This window comes from Puntigrus tetrazona, chromosome 14, assembly GCF_018831695.1.
Source record: "Puntigrus tetrazona isolate hp1 chromosome 14, ASM1883169v1, whole genome shotgun sequence".
Lineage (NCBI taxonomy): Eukaryota > Metazoa > Chordata > Actinopteri > Cypriniformes > Cyprinidae > Puntigrus > Puntigrus tetrazona.
Window position 1 is genome coordinate 13973660 of NC_056712.1, and position 16088 is coordinate 13989747.

The window sequence follows — 16088 nt, forward strand, 5'->3', positions numbered from 1 at the left end:
GGTCTTATGGCCCATTCCAGCTTTGTATAGGCATAAGCTACTAAAAATAAAGTGTAAAAAGACTGTAGTTAAGTGTATTTCATGTGTATCTATACTGTACACCTTATCTAGCTCCACCTTAGTGTTTTAACTTATTAGTACACAGCTTAAATGCACGTAATACCTTTGTAATTACATTAAAAATACAGAATATTACACAGGCATAAGCTCCTTAAAATAAAACGTATCAAGTTTGTACTTAAATGTAATTACCTGTGTAACAGACTTGATGTGTTACATATGTGTACATGTAGCTCTCTAATTAGGTAAATCAGGTAAATCACTCTTTATTATTGCACCTTAAAATAAAGTGTAACCGAGAGTTTGAAATCTGATTGCTTCGGTGGACAGATATCTTTTCTACTGGTAACAAACTGAGATTAGGAGTGCTCCCTTTAAGACAGTGCTCATGACCTGTGGAAAAGACTCCTAGGAGCCAGAAACCTTGCTGATAGATAGGGGATCAAATACTTATTTGACTCATTAAAATGCAAATCAATTTCTAACTTTTTTGAAATGGGTTTTTCTGATCACACACATACATGCATGCATATGTGTGTGCAATCCTTATTTCAGGTGCTAATCTTGAATTTGTGTTAATTGGGTATATTTATGCATGAAAAGTAATGTGGCATGAAAGCTCATTAACATTTTATGAAAACCATGCAGTATTGTATGATGGCAACTGAATGACCCAAAAAATGCCTTAAGATCAATGAGATTGTCAGTTTGTGTTGCACCATCGGTCAATTAGGTTTATCATAATATAATTTTTCTGCAGCTCCAGAGGCACTTAGCAATTTTGGCTTAGCTTTATTGGAACTTGGCTTAGAGTTTTATTATGAAATAGTGGCCATTAAGAAAAACTGTGGTGTCATAAATTATATTCCAATAAGCAAAATAATTAATTATAACGATAATGACCATAATAAAAATACTAAGTGCATTACAGCCGATAGTGTACACAAACAATGAACCATGGAATAGAAATGATATTGGGGGATGATTCATATTGGTCTACGGTGACAAATAAATAAATCACAATAAACAGACAAACCGCTTCAATGAAGGAAATAGATTCTGAAAGCAGAGCCAGTTTCTCGTTCTGTCTCTTTATATATTTTGGACACATTCAAATTTAAATGTTCCCCGCTGGGAGTATTTAAAATGTTGGCATTTGATGATCTAAGAGCTCTCCCTGGGGTGTAAAAGACTAGACCATCAACAATATATGCAAATGCTAAACCACTGAGATCTTCAAAGGCAAATAAATGGACGATTCTAAAAGACAGAGCATTTTTAATTACACACGGTCTTTCAAATGAAGCCCTCTTTGCTGATCTTATGAAAAGAGAAATATTTAAAAAGGTGGACTGGGAATAAAGTCTCATTTTTGCTAGAGGCCCTTTCTGATGGGAAATGTTAATGCAATTAACTATATAATCCTAATTTACATCACAGAATCGAGACTATGTCCATATTTCTTTGTTTTAATCACTGTGGCCAAAAAACGCGGTCCTTCATTTTGCTGAGCTCCATTTTAAAAAGCCTTTTCAGCAATAAAGTTTGAGAAAATTACTTTCAGACTATTCAGTTAGGACATATCAGATTATTTGCAGCAATAAGATCGTCAGACTTGGTTGAGAAATGCAGCAGTTCATAATCTTTTTAAAGGTGCTGTAAGCTTCTTCTTCTTTTTTTAAATACCATACATAAAACGTCCTTACCAGAAATCATAGAAATAGGTGTCCTAAGAAATCGCATCTGTCTTCGTGACAGCCTTGGGGTCTGTAAACAGAAAAAAAGAAAAACATCAAGGCAATCAGGAATGCTTTCTGCATGTAAATCATTTTATCAGGTTTGCTGATATGGGTTCGGTGAGAAGGAATGGGGCGGTTTAATTCAGTCTGAAGGAAGTTAGTGAAATGTTAACATTTCTTGCAGCACCTTTAAAAGTTGAAATTAACTTTCAGCTGATCAAACGTCCACAAAGAGATCAAATTGTGCCTTGTAATACCCCACGGTGCATGTCATACTCAATGGTTTTTCATCTGGATCAGTTAGAGCTCAGACTGTCACTCTGCTATAGACGCATTAAACTAATTCCCAGCATTCACATAAAGACTCAATCTGACTCAATATTGTGCTGTCAATCATGTCAAGATCTGACTGTAAAGCTGAAAGGTGCAATTTTTTTCAATCTCAAAATGCTTTCTCCCATGTAAAACCGCTATAATTAAGCCATTTGTTGGTAGATTTCCCTAAAAAGTGCACTGTGACAACTATTTTCATTTACATTTACAGTATGTATCTGTGCATTGCATTAATTATGCATTTCATAACTTCTGCCTTCCATGTAAATTAAACCCATGACCTTGAAGTTGCTAGTGCCATTTTCGTCAACAAGAATTCCTGAAACCGTCATTATAAATAATTTATTTTTAATTAAAATGAATTATTTAAAATAATTAACCATAAATTACATAAATAAAAATTCATAAATTATTATTTAATTATATTCAAATCATACACTATCATAAAATACACAATAACTAGATTTAATGCAATTGTACTGCCTTTGAATGTAAAAAAATGCAACACAGTTTTAGTGATGGTAGAATTTATCTCTAAATCCAGTGAGATAAGCGGCTTTATGCTGTTTCGAAGTAGTGGGATTTACTTGTATTTACATTCACACTTGTAATATACAAGAGCTTGTAAAATCAAATGAGATGTGTTCCATACCTGCTAATCTTCCTGCTGTATCTATCAAGGTAAAAGCTGCTATTGCTCATCTACTTCAAAGCAATACAGCTTGAATGAGGCTGTGTTCGGCGATTATACCTAAAAGCGCGTTTCAAGAGTAAATTTACATTAATGTAAAATTAAATGCACTTGAAGCCATTTAGTCCCATGCCTCATGAAAGACCTGTGAGCAAGTATCTCACCTCGTTCCATCTCAATAAACATGCAGGAGATGAAGCAGCCCTAATAATCATGCCACTCAGCCCATGTTCAACCAGAGGCCTGCATCACCCCGGGGTCTGTTCCTGCATAAGAATGTCACTCAGAGAGGACACATGTGCTTGTCTTTTATTGACCCGTGGTGTAGGTTGGCTGTCCTGATGTGAATCCTGTCATCGTGTTGCTTAGAAAGGATTCGGAGGGATGTACAAGCTTGTGGGAGGTGATTTCAATTTCGGAGGGATGTAAAGGCAAAGAGTGATTGATGCAAAAAAAAAAAAAAAGAAAAGAAAAAAAAAACAGCCTGGGACCTATGATGGCTCATCACAACCCACAGAGGAAGAAATCACCTGATGCATTAGTAGATAAATAATAAAGCTATCTATTTTGGTCTGAAATCGCAGATTTTATATTAGACTGGCAGTGTCACGTGTTTGGACTCTTTGTTGTTGTTTTTTTCATGTACCATGTGCTCTGTGTGCCCTACTTTCTGTCCTCTGTTAATTGTCTGATTGTGTTCAGGTGTGTCTAGTTAATTTAGTAATTTCCTTTGTACTATATAAGTTCCTGTTTGTCCTATGTTAAATGTCATGAATGTATGCGTGTGGTTCCAGTCTGTCTACCTACCTACCTACCTACCTGCCTGCCTGCCTGTCCGTATTGCTATTTATTCTTTTGTGGAACATTATAAGCTGTTAAGAGTTATATTCTCGTTGAGTGCAACCACACTGTGACAGGCAGTATAATTATATTTCAAAAACATAAATATTATATAATTAAAATATATATATATATATATATATCATTCTAAATTGAAATTAAATCAATAAAAACAAATCACCAAATAAGCTCATAACTGCATCACGACATTATAATATACATCATAAAAAGTATATTAATTTAGCTAAATATTACATTTATAGCATTAAATTACAGATTATCTTAATGTAAAAATGGGAAAAATAGTCCAATACCGATGTTATATTGGCTGATTTGATAATGATTCCTAATGATAACTAATAATCAAAAGGCAAGAATTACTTAAAGAGATCCAAGTTCAAGTCATATGTCATTAGACTACACTTTTCAGTAAACAAATAGCGTGGGTGCATGATTTGCTGGCATTTATTTTGTAATTTTTTGACTTGATTAGCTTGACCTTTACCGTACGGTGCTATTAAAATGAAACCTCCCACATATTTGGATTCTAGCAGGTGGGGAGACTCGTGTGCAGACAGATAGCACAGGAAAATAGTTACCTGTATGGGCACAAATTGCTTTCAGTAAGCAAGGCGAGCTGTCACAGAACTGAAAAAAAAATAGAGAAATAGCAAAGGCGTAAATTTCTGTGCCCCTGTATTTCAAATTTGACTGTACAGAAACATGTGATTGACAGATAATGATCGCCACAGCGAAATAAGATCCTCCTCAAAATAAACATCTTATACTGTTGCATGACCCATCACAAACACATTAACACATTCAGTAAGCGCAAAAGAACAGAAGCTTGATCTTTTTCTGCTTGGACGAGGCTGCTCACTTATGTTATTAATATAAAATGCTCCAAACAGGAAGGATGCCAGTAATATCCCTTGATATCAAATTTATCCCAATCTGGAACCCAGTGCCAGATTACTTCACAGCTTTATTCTAAGCTACATGGCAGTAATAATACATATTACTGCCGTTCTTACGTGTTCTTGTTTTTACCATGAATTTCTGTAGTTTCTTCAGCAAGTAACACTCTTACCCCTGGAGGCTTAAGCCTAGACCTAGACTAAAATTCATGTGTGGGCTGTTTTAACTCAAAGAAACTTGCACAAACTTGACTGATCTTAAAGTATGTCACTGCCGTTGTTTTGTCTCAAGATGCGCTCAAGCAATAATATTTGCTATGGCTTGTATATAAGATACTTAAATGGCCTAATTGAACTATGGCCTAATCCTGGCTTTGCTTAAGTCATGTCTGTGAAACCAGGCCTTAGAACAGCATGGTCACATTTAGAGTCAAGTTTTTAAAAGTTTAAAACCTGCAGTTTTAATGAAGTATTTTTTAACAAAACATTTACCTTTTTTAATGTATTTATGTATTCATTACTCATGTAAAGCGAACAGAATATTTATTATTTTCAGCAGTTGCAGTAATCAGTATTGTATGAAGGTTTCTGAAGGACAGTTTCAGATTTTGTACCCTGTTTCTGTGCGCTTATTGTATTGATACTAAACAGTACTGTACAAAATATATACAGATCTCACCGCTTGTATTTCTGTGCGCACATTTTCATTGGCTTTATTCAGGTGCATAACGAACAAACGCACACACACGCACACACTTTTAACACAAAGCCACTAGCATTTTGTTGTATAAGAATACCGTTAATGCTTTCACGTTTTTGTCTGCAGAAACTAATGTTTGATGGGCTTCGGTTTTCGGAAATGGAGAATCTGTAAACGTTTAAAAGTGTGCAATACTTGAAGAATGTTACAGTATTCATTAGTATTATTAGCATTATTCCCACATGAATTTCCCTATGTTTGCACTGCAAATAAACACAAAAAGCAGAAAAAAAACAGAATGCTCCCATTATTATCAAAGCATCTACAGTATGTCCCCTTCCATAATGAATTCTGTACCTATGACATTTAGTTCCTGTTCCTGTAATCTCTCCGATCCTGCAGCACCTCTAATTTGAGCTCTGCACTTCTCCCATTTGTCTCACATTCTTGTTTTTTTAACTCTTCTTCTCCTGTCTCCTTATCTAAAGTTCCTCACTTTTTTAGACTTTGATACAGCTTGGTGGAGCTCATTATATGAGACCATGGCTTCCCTCCAGACCGAAGGTGACAATGACAACAAACAGTACCTTATTATTCGCTTCCAAAATCCAGAGGTGAATAACATACACTTAAATGCTATTTTTTGGCCCTTACTCCTCATTTTCATGTGGTAAACACCTAAATTGATAAGCGATATTGACTATTGTTTACAATACAACCCGAGCACATGCCACTAAGACGAGGGGCTTGACATTTAAATGCGCACGAGAGAACGTTTAGCCAATCACAACACACCAATCAGAGCCCATCACGTATTTCTGAGGGAGTGGCTCAGAATCATTAACACAAAAACTAAAAAATAGTAAAAAAAAATAACTATATATATATATATATATATATATATATATATATATATATATATATATATATATATATATATGTATATATATATATATATATATATATATATATATATATATATAAAAATATATCACCAGCAACTTCAATAAATGAAACCACCTCAACATACAAAACTACAGTAATTCCATCAGAATAGGACTTTTCAGTAGCAACATTAATGTCTTCATGATGGATGAACTGAAGCAGAAAGCACCAGAGAGAGCGGCACGCTGTGTGTGAAATCAGATTTATCTACTACTATGATCAACAATGGCTTTTTTTTTTCTTTTACTTCTATTTACAGATAAAGATTGCTCTGAGAGTGCGGCAGTGCTTTTGCACTTACATAATGCAGGACAAATGACCAAAGAGTTCCCCCGAAAGATAAGTGATTAGATCAACAGAGACAAAGCAAACAAGTGACAGGAATAAAACACAAAAGGGTAATCCCATATTTATAGCTAGTACAACAACAAAATATACATGAACAAACAAACGAAGCCTCGGTAAATGGGCTAAACTGAAAGAGCCAGTTGTTTAAAAAAGCGGAAAAGGAAAAAAGGCCAGTAGGACTGGAGGTGAAATGCCATCTAAGAGTGATTCTACAAATGTGGTGAACATCGATTTGTGACAGGAGGAGAAGAAAAGCTGGTAATAGCAGACAGCACTTTGTAAAGGCCACTGTAAATATGATGCTGCTCCATATGATGGTGCATTGAAGCACTGGCACTCGGCAAAACAGATTAATTGGTTTCACTCACATCCATTGTGGACTCACATACAAATGTGATCCCAGTGCTGCAATTAGGATATGTGCAATCATCATTGCGCAAATTATGCACATTAACTAATGGTTTCAAGCAAAAGGTGTCTGATCTTCTGGGAAATCTATCAAACAAACACCCTTAAAAATCACTCTGTGTCATTACATGCATTGACAACTATTAAACCAGGCTATATTAAAACATGTGACCGTGGATAAACTCTAATCAGCTGCAATTGTTTTGATTGATTGGTTTCCGCCCTTCGCTAACTGAACGCCATGCCGCACGACCAGCTCAATGAAATATTAGGCAATCAGCCAATGTATAGGCTGTGGTTTAGAGCGGGAAAAGAAAAAAAGAAACAAATCAATGACCATTTCAGTGTTGTTACTGAGGTCACAATGCACTGTAGTGGTTAAGAATTCAACATGTTTGTCTGTGTCATATATTGAATGAGCATTGGCCTTGTGTTTGTTGTACCAATCTCTCTGCTTACTCTTTGCTTGTCCCTTATTTTTACCCTGCACATTTATTCTCCATTTCATTTGAACATTCAAGGCCACAAACGGTTCCAGTTTATGTGCACAAACTGGAAAATGAACCAACAGAAAATACTTGCAATCGCTTGCGGCAAATATGAGTAAAATTCGGTTAAGACTAGTAAAAAGTTGCATCACAGGTTAATTTCCTTCAGAACTCAACTCGTGCTGCAAGTATATGCACGAATTCTCTAATTACGCCATGAACAGGAAAATATAAGCAGCAAAACTCACAATGTTTTGTAACAAGTGGCTTTCTGCTGAGAGACAGAGATAGACTCACCTGATTAAGATGAAAACGACACCATGACCTGCACTATTTGTCACAGCTAAATAATTGTAAATAAACAAATCTATAATTTTTAATAATACAGTGGCCTGACATTATTTTTTTTACGCTTTTTTAAATAATGACTTTGGCTAGCTGGCAAATAAAGGGAAACTAGATTTTTATATTTTAAAGAAAATATCAGTGGGCGGCAGGGCTGGCACATCAAAATATCATGAAATACATGATTTGTTAATTGCCTGCTTCTTATTAGTCATTCGGTAAAATGAAATAAAGAGAATTTGTTATCTGAAAAATAGCTTTGCTCATCAATATGTATTTTGTCACAGAGATGATCATAAATGCAGCGGAATCTGTCATATATCACACTGTCTGATATCTCCAAGCTATCTCAAAGGGTTCAGCTGTCATGTGGCTATTAAACCCAGACATTTAATATTCAGCTAGCCACAATGTGCTGAATGCTGTCTCTTTGATGGATAAAGGAGAGGAGTGACACAGTGAATGACTGCCATTACAGAGCGACAGTAGAGGCCGTGATAAAAGAACAAAAGGCAAACACCCTGTAAAAGATTCTTCTTACAGCATGTCTTTTAAAATGCAGTCTTCCCCAGAGTGGGCTTGCTTTATTTATTTATATATTTTATATTTAGCTGCTGCAAATGTACCGTGGCATAGAACAAAACCTCTTTAAATGAAGAAGTGCATATACATTAAGGGGATTTTGATGTTTTTGAAGCCGTATGAAGCATTTTAAGCAAAATGCAAAAAGCTAATGCAGTCTGTCCTGCTGAACAACATTCAAGCTTGACAAATGATTCCGTAACGACTCTATAATTGTTTTCTGTTCAAAGGCATTTATATATATTTATGAAGAGTTGGTTCCTAAAGGTGATTTGTATTGTATAGTCAGTTTTTGCTTTTGCGCAAAATGTGATATCTGCTGTGTTATTCTATATTGTTTTTTTTCACAGTTTCTTTCTTGTCAGTAAGTGTTTAGTTCCATTAATGTTTTCGTTACATACAGCATATAGCACTAGTGAATTAAATGAATATAACATGGCAAAGATGAATGCACTTTTGGATGTTGAATGTAAGGGAAATTTTTCTGCTCTAAAGTGATGTTGTTCATGTTTTTGTTCATAAGGAAAACTTATATTTTTACCATCTAAAAATTTGAATTAAATGTACAGCAGGGTAGATTAATTCAATAACAAATTATTCTTTTGAACCAGTTCTTTTTAGTGAATCAAAAACATACAGTGCAATCAGTATAGTCCTCTTCATGGAAAAAACCCCAAAACTCTTTATATATATTTTATATATATGTTTTAAAGAATCGTTCAAACTTTGCTTAACTTAGCATGACTGAAATAATTATGGAATATGTTAATACATTAAATGTTTAATTAAATACATATTTTAATGAGTACCAAACATCTCTCTTATGAAGTGGTTTTATTTAGTGAATCAAAAACATAGTGAATTTAGTGAATTCCAATTCACCAAAAAAATGTACTCTTTTCGTAAATTAGTTTTAAAGAATAATTCAAAATTTTTTTAAAATTTAGTCTGACTAAAAGAATTATGGAATATGTGAATAGAGTAAATGATTAATTAAATACATATTTTAATACAGTAACAAATGTCTTTTATGAAGTGGTTCTATTTAGTGAATCTATTTAGCTCAATCAGTGTAGTCTTCTTCATGAAAAAATGGCTCTTTTTACAAATTAGTTTTAAAGAAGTATTCAAACTTTGATTAAATAAGTCTGACTGAAAGAATTATGGAATATGTTAATGTATGAAATGATTAATTAAATACATTTTTTAATAAAATTACCAAAAATGAACTGGTTCTTTTTACTTAATCAAAAACATACAGCGCAACCAGTGTAGTCCTATTTATAACCAAATTACTCTTTCGAAATTTTAAACCAGTCGATTTTAATGAGGTTTTCAAACTTTGTTTGACTGAAATAATTAAGGAATACTTTTAAATATAGGCCTATTACATGATGAATTCAATACATTAAAAAACAAGAGGAAAAAATGGCAAAATTATATACGCTCCTTGAAACTCCTTGCACATTAGTATCTAAGTACATCTGTGCTTACTTATGAACCTAAGTACGCATGCAGACACACAAGACATCTTGTGAAAAGATTGTCAGTTTTCTGTGGACAATAAAATGGACATAGATTCACCTGAACTCCACTCTCATATTAATGTCTCTTCTCCTTAAGGTTTTCTGCTCTTCTCGAATGGTCAGTAGATGCCTCAAGACATTTAACAAGCGCTTCGTATCAGGGGAAGTGATGGGAAAGATCACCTCACCTCTCGGACTGTGTAAAGCTAATGAAATGGGAATATTTAATCTCAACAGGATCTGTTAAGTCATTAATGTGAAATAATTACACATACTTCCAGCTCTTCTGTCATGTTCATGTTGTTAGCACTTCATTGAAATAAAAGATGGCATGGTTTTAACATATAGGATTGCTAACATAACACGGTATAATAACAGCGAGACGACTGAGATTGCCTTCCTCTGGCCATTTGCACCATTTTCCTAAGACTGATGACAGCGGCCGTCAGGGTCTGTATGAAAAGATGCATGAGACAATTTGTTGCTTCAGGTCCCATGTGACATCAGTTCTACACAAAATGAGCCATCGAAACAGTAAAATTCCACCAAATAACACTATGGCTAAATGCCCAGAATAGATCTTTATTCCACGGTAATAGAGAGGGCGAGATATGCCATCCATCCACAGATAAGTTTATGTATGTGGTGACACATAAACGGCTAGGCTAACAAAATATGGGATCTCAAAATGGGAAAAAGCATCTCCATTAAGGAAATAAATCAATTATTGCAACAGAAGAATGCTGTTCTTTCTCTCGCCATCTCATCCATCTTCTGTCCTGCTATCTGTTGGAACGAACAAGCTGAAGAAGCAACAGACCAGGCTGTCCTCATTTTCTTATAAATTCTAGCTACAGTAGGTGTGTTGCATGATCCATGATATGGAAAGTTTTGGGCATTCCTACCATTTAGTCATCCCGCTGTCGTTCATTTTCATATCTTGAAATACTGTACAAGATTTAAAACTCCACAACACAGCAATTAAATGAACATGTGGTACATTTTAAATGATTTTTTGCCTCTGGTTGCTGTGCATTTCTATCAGGAAACTTGGCAATTTCTTAAGAAATGCTAATATTGATTAAAAATGCTTCTTCTGTGCTTCTTTTGGATTGTCTGTCTCCAATCCAAATGTTGCAAACAAAACATGTTTTCTTGGGAATATTCTTTAAATTGGTAACCATTTGTTTCTCATTGTACTTTCCACGGGGAAATAAAAGACAGAAAAAACACAGAAAGCAGATGACATAGATGACAGATTTTTTATAAAACATTTCATCCTGGCTGAAAATATAACAATTAACTTCAAGCTGGCATTGCCATGTGCTTACATTAGCTCTTTATGTCAATTCTGTTACATTTCTTGAAATTTGTTAATGAATAAAGTTTAAGAAATGCTCAAAAAGAACCAATTTAGTCTGGCACACCCTTTTACAGAACTAATAAAAATCAGAATAAGCTGTGTGTCTTTAACACAGAAGTCTAGAATTCACATACTCAATAATAAAAAAAAAGCTCTATTTTATTTATACAACATCATAGCTCTCATCATTCAACAGTGATCCGTTACCAACCTCCTTATGAAAGGCTGATGAAAGATTTCTATTCTTCATTCCACAGACGATTCTAGACCCTACTTAGGAGGGCTTCAGTACCCTTATCTCAAACCTACTCCCCAAAAATCCTGTTCACTCAGCTGTCAGCATACCAAATAGTGAACGTCTCTGCTTCATAAAACCACATGAATTTGAAATTTCCTCTCATGTTTAATGAAAACTGCAGCTGTAGTTAATTCTTTAAGATAAATTCATCCACATCCTCCCCATAGCACTAATCATTAAACAAAAGGTCATCGTATTATGTAACATTCTCCCATCCAGCCAGTAGGAGGCCCTTGCCTAGGTGAAACACCATCTACAGTGAAATAACTACATTAATTAAATGCAACCAAATGCATCCTGACATACATCTACAATGAGTAAAAGATACAGTTTAACACAGTTTATTCAGAATTCTCGTAAGAGCAGATTTTGATTGACAAATGTCAAAGAGGTCAAGGGATCAAAATAGGCTTGACTGACAGTCTCTAGTGGTTCTCAGCTGCCAACAGAAACGGGGTAAAAGCACGTCTATGTTGTCAGTAAGCGTTAGTGGTTTACAGCACAAACAGTTCATTAAGCCCCTCAAGCCCCTAGGCTGATTGCAAAGTGGAAATTAAAAGCAAAAGCTGCCAGACAAAGGGTCTCTCTTTATCTTTTGCAAACATTATCCAAGCATCTTACAGGTAACGCACGGAGGTACGGCTCGGGTGGGTCTCTCTCAGAGGACACCACAGCTGTCTCCACAGGGAGAGCACTTTAATTAGATGTCAACACGCCAGAGGAGATGCAGACTTTACAATACTCTGCGGTACAGGGTTTGGCTGAGTTTCTACAAAACTGACGTGACTGGTCATGGGTGGCAAGTCTTGTGGGTGGTTATATTTCCATGTGTGAATATAAATATGAGTCAACAAAAATATTTTCCGAAAATATGTTGACTGTGTTCCTACTAAAATGTCAGCAGAAATGTGACCTGTATTACTGCATCAAGCAAATAAGTCCAAGGTTATGCAGGCAGTGAGAAATTATATAAATATATTTTTTATAAATATTACAATATTCTATTGTCTACAACAATGGATTGCAGACAAAAATGTGTGTGTGTGTGTGTGGCTGATCCCTGGCAACATGAGGAACACAAGCCTCGCTGAATCCACAAGGAGGGGAAAAAAAAGAAAAAAAAAAGAAGAAATGCAGTGGTCTGTTGTTCCTGTGACTTATGACCACTCTTCAAAACAACATACAATTCGCTTTTGTAGAAAAGAGGAAAAATATCTTCCAACTGCAGTTGCTGAAAATACTGAAAGCTATAGTTACAATGAACAGGTCACCAAAAAAAAAATACTGACCGCATACTGGCTTGAGTAGTCGTTCGTAATGCATGGTAATATTTTGAATAAAGCATATGGTCTGCTTTATGGTGCTTTTTGTCTGCTTTCATATTAATGGAAAAGATAAGAAAATATTTTTTATAGAATGACTACTGAATGAATAAATGAACTGAATGCTGTCTCAAGAAACCAGTCTTCTCAAGAAGACATGTTTCAGATGTCTCATTTCACTCCATGGTCGCAGCCTTCTCTCATAATAGAATAATTTAAACTCAAATCAATATTTGATGTCCATTTATTTATTCACTTGGCAAGTAGCTGTGTATTAAGCTGGATAATGTACAATCACACAGTCATTATCGCAAAATAATATGTTTCAGGGTGATACAAATCCCTCTTCATCGCCTCAGTCTTTATTTCACGATAATGACCGGCTGACTGCAAATTATGTCCCATATAATTATTCTCTCGACTACAAAACCAAGAGTTACTATTCCAAACCCTGGCTATAACACTAAACCAAACACCTACAGAAAAATGTTAAATTCTCTGTGTTTTCTCTTGGCGGTGAGAAATTTGTAACACTTCCACACCAAGGCCAAAAGTGTAACAGTCTACAGCAAATATTTTTATTCCTGATATGTCGGGCCATTGGAGCTTGTACCGTGTTGCCCTTTGATGTGCCGGTATGCAGTTTGAGAAAGAAATGTTTTATCTCTCTGTTCTCTGAAGCTTCCATCCTGCTTTTTGTTAATATGCTCTGCCATATTCAAGGACCTCAGAACACTGTCAATATCGATATTTGCACACACCAGCTGGCCATACAGTCAGACGTCCCTAGAGACACCGGTAAACACAAATGAGACTTTTGAGTTGAATGACTGATATGAGAGATGTGTTGCATCAGCAAGAGCTGTTTAGTATGCTGCGGTTCAACACTTAATTGTCTACTGCTGTGTCAGTTGACTGCAATTGAAATCTCTGACTTCTGTAATGGGAAAGAGTCTTTCTCTTACATCGTGCAAGCAGCTGTATACCACTTAATTTCCCATCTGGTTTAACTCTGCAAACAGCGGCTATGAACCTGCTTGAATATAGATAAGAAAAAAAAAACAGTTAAAGATAGAGCAGCACAGTGATAAGAAAGGCAGCTTGAAGTTGCATTACATTCCTGCGCATTTTCAAGTCCAACTCTGCTCAACACACCAAAAGCATACCTGCAGTCGCTGTGATTCTCCTTGAAAATTAATTGCTTCCAATTAGAATCAAACAGCGTCAGTTTTGCACCCTTATGCCAAAGGTGAACCTTTTCTACAATTTGTATTCACTTTTTCTTGGAAAGGCATCACTGTCCTACCATTTAAAGAACACAACTAATTTGTGCCAGAAGAAGCTGTTCAGCTACATAATATATTATGCACAGTTTAATGATTTAGTATGAGCCATCTGGAATACGCCAATGGGCATGTTAATAGATAAATAGACTGACTGAATTCACTTAAAATGTTAAAATAAATGACAAATGGGCTCATCTTTTTCTTAGGTCTTTGAATATTGACTAAAATATAACATTTATATGGGTGAATGAAATAGTAGTTGAAATATTAACATCTCAAGTTGACACTGTCTTGAAAGGATGTGCTGGCCATCAGGAGTACAGGGACGTTCCCTTAGGGCCGGTCGAGTAGTGGGCAGATCGCGGATGCGGATATTAGGATGGATATTTGAATTACAGCACATGCGAAACTGCAAAAAGCAAATACTACAAAAGTGTGAAGTGGCTCAACCGAAGAATCCGCACGTCTAAGCGGAGAGGAATCCATTAGATGTGACACAGAACTTAGTTATACAGTCTTGTGATATGAGAACATAAAAGGTTCTGTATTGATGTTGGCTGAAAACAGCTCAAACTGCATGAAGAGGTAAACTAGAAAATGCCAGTAGGTTTCATTATGTAATTTAGCACCATATTCATTTAAGTCAATTATTAACAATTTACAAACATCCTAATCCTATTGTGTTTTGGCTGAATGTATTTATTATAAATGTTACAAATGTTATTGGTGGGGGCTGTTTTTGTAGTTTGTAAATGTTTCTTTCTTTTTTTTTTATTCCAAATTCCATAGTTTATCATTTAAAAAAAAAAAAAAAAAGAAAAAAAAAAGTTAATGAGGACCATGGTTTTTACTTGTTGTGACCACCATCTTATCTCATGAAACTATGCAATATGAACTATATTACATTTCCGTAGGGAAAATTCAACTGAATAGCTTTTGCTTTTTTGCTCTTTAATTGTTTAGTAGTTCATTTTAATTGAAGTAAAATGTTAATTCAGTTAGAGCCTGATTAGATAAATAGTGCCTTATATGAATTAGATGTTGAATATTTACAAAGGTTAAAGTTCTAAAAAGTTAAATGACAGAATATCAGCACATTTCCTGCATTCTAGCTCAAAATCATTACTTTACTCTTAAGTTTCTTTCTATGTGACAAAAATGCATGATTGAGTTCATTATTAAGAATTTCTTATTTGTTTCTGTACTGTTTTATTTATTTATTTACTCCAATCTAAGGCCCTATAACCTCGAAAAAAACATTCATGTGAAACTTGTGGGCAAGATCAGTCAGATTTGTCCAGGGCTGCATTTTAACCCCAGTAAATTACCTGTAAATCAATCATTCAATGGGGGAAATAATGGTTTACTTTAAAAATACATGTTTAAATTTTAAATATGTATAAATAATTCACTTATTAAGGGGGATGCATTATTGAGTTAAAGTAGTGCAGCACAACATTAATAAATAATATTTCAAAAAGAACTTATTACGTATCATCTGGAACACATCTTCATGTTATTTAGATTACAAATGCTCTATTGAAATTATCCTTGACGCCAATTCTGTCCTTGATCTTATTTGGACTAAACTGAATGACCCAAGCTAGTCAGTATTACTTTTAACTCACATTTCTGATTGTAGTTAGATTTAATTTTTTTTTTACTTCCAGTTTAGTGCGGCTCGAGCATGAGAAAGACTGCATGCAATTACACAATGAATTGCGCACTGACTGATTTCACACCAGTTGCTTTAATAAAGAGGTGAACTACTGTAACGATTGTTGAGTCTCTTTTTCTGGACATCTGGATGCTTTAGTCAGCTTGTTGTGTTGAATTCATTAGTCTGTCAACTCTCTGTGTACAGGGTTCATAATACTCATCAGCTTTCGTTAGCAAA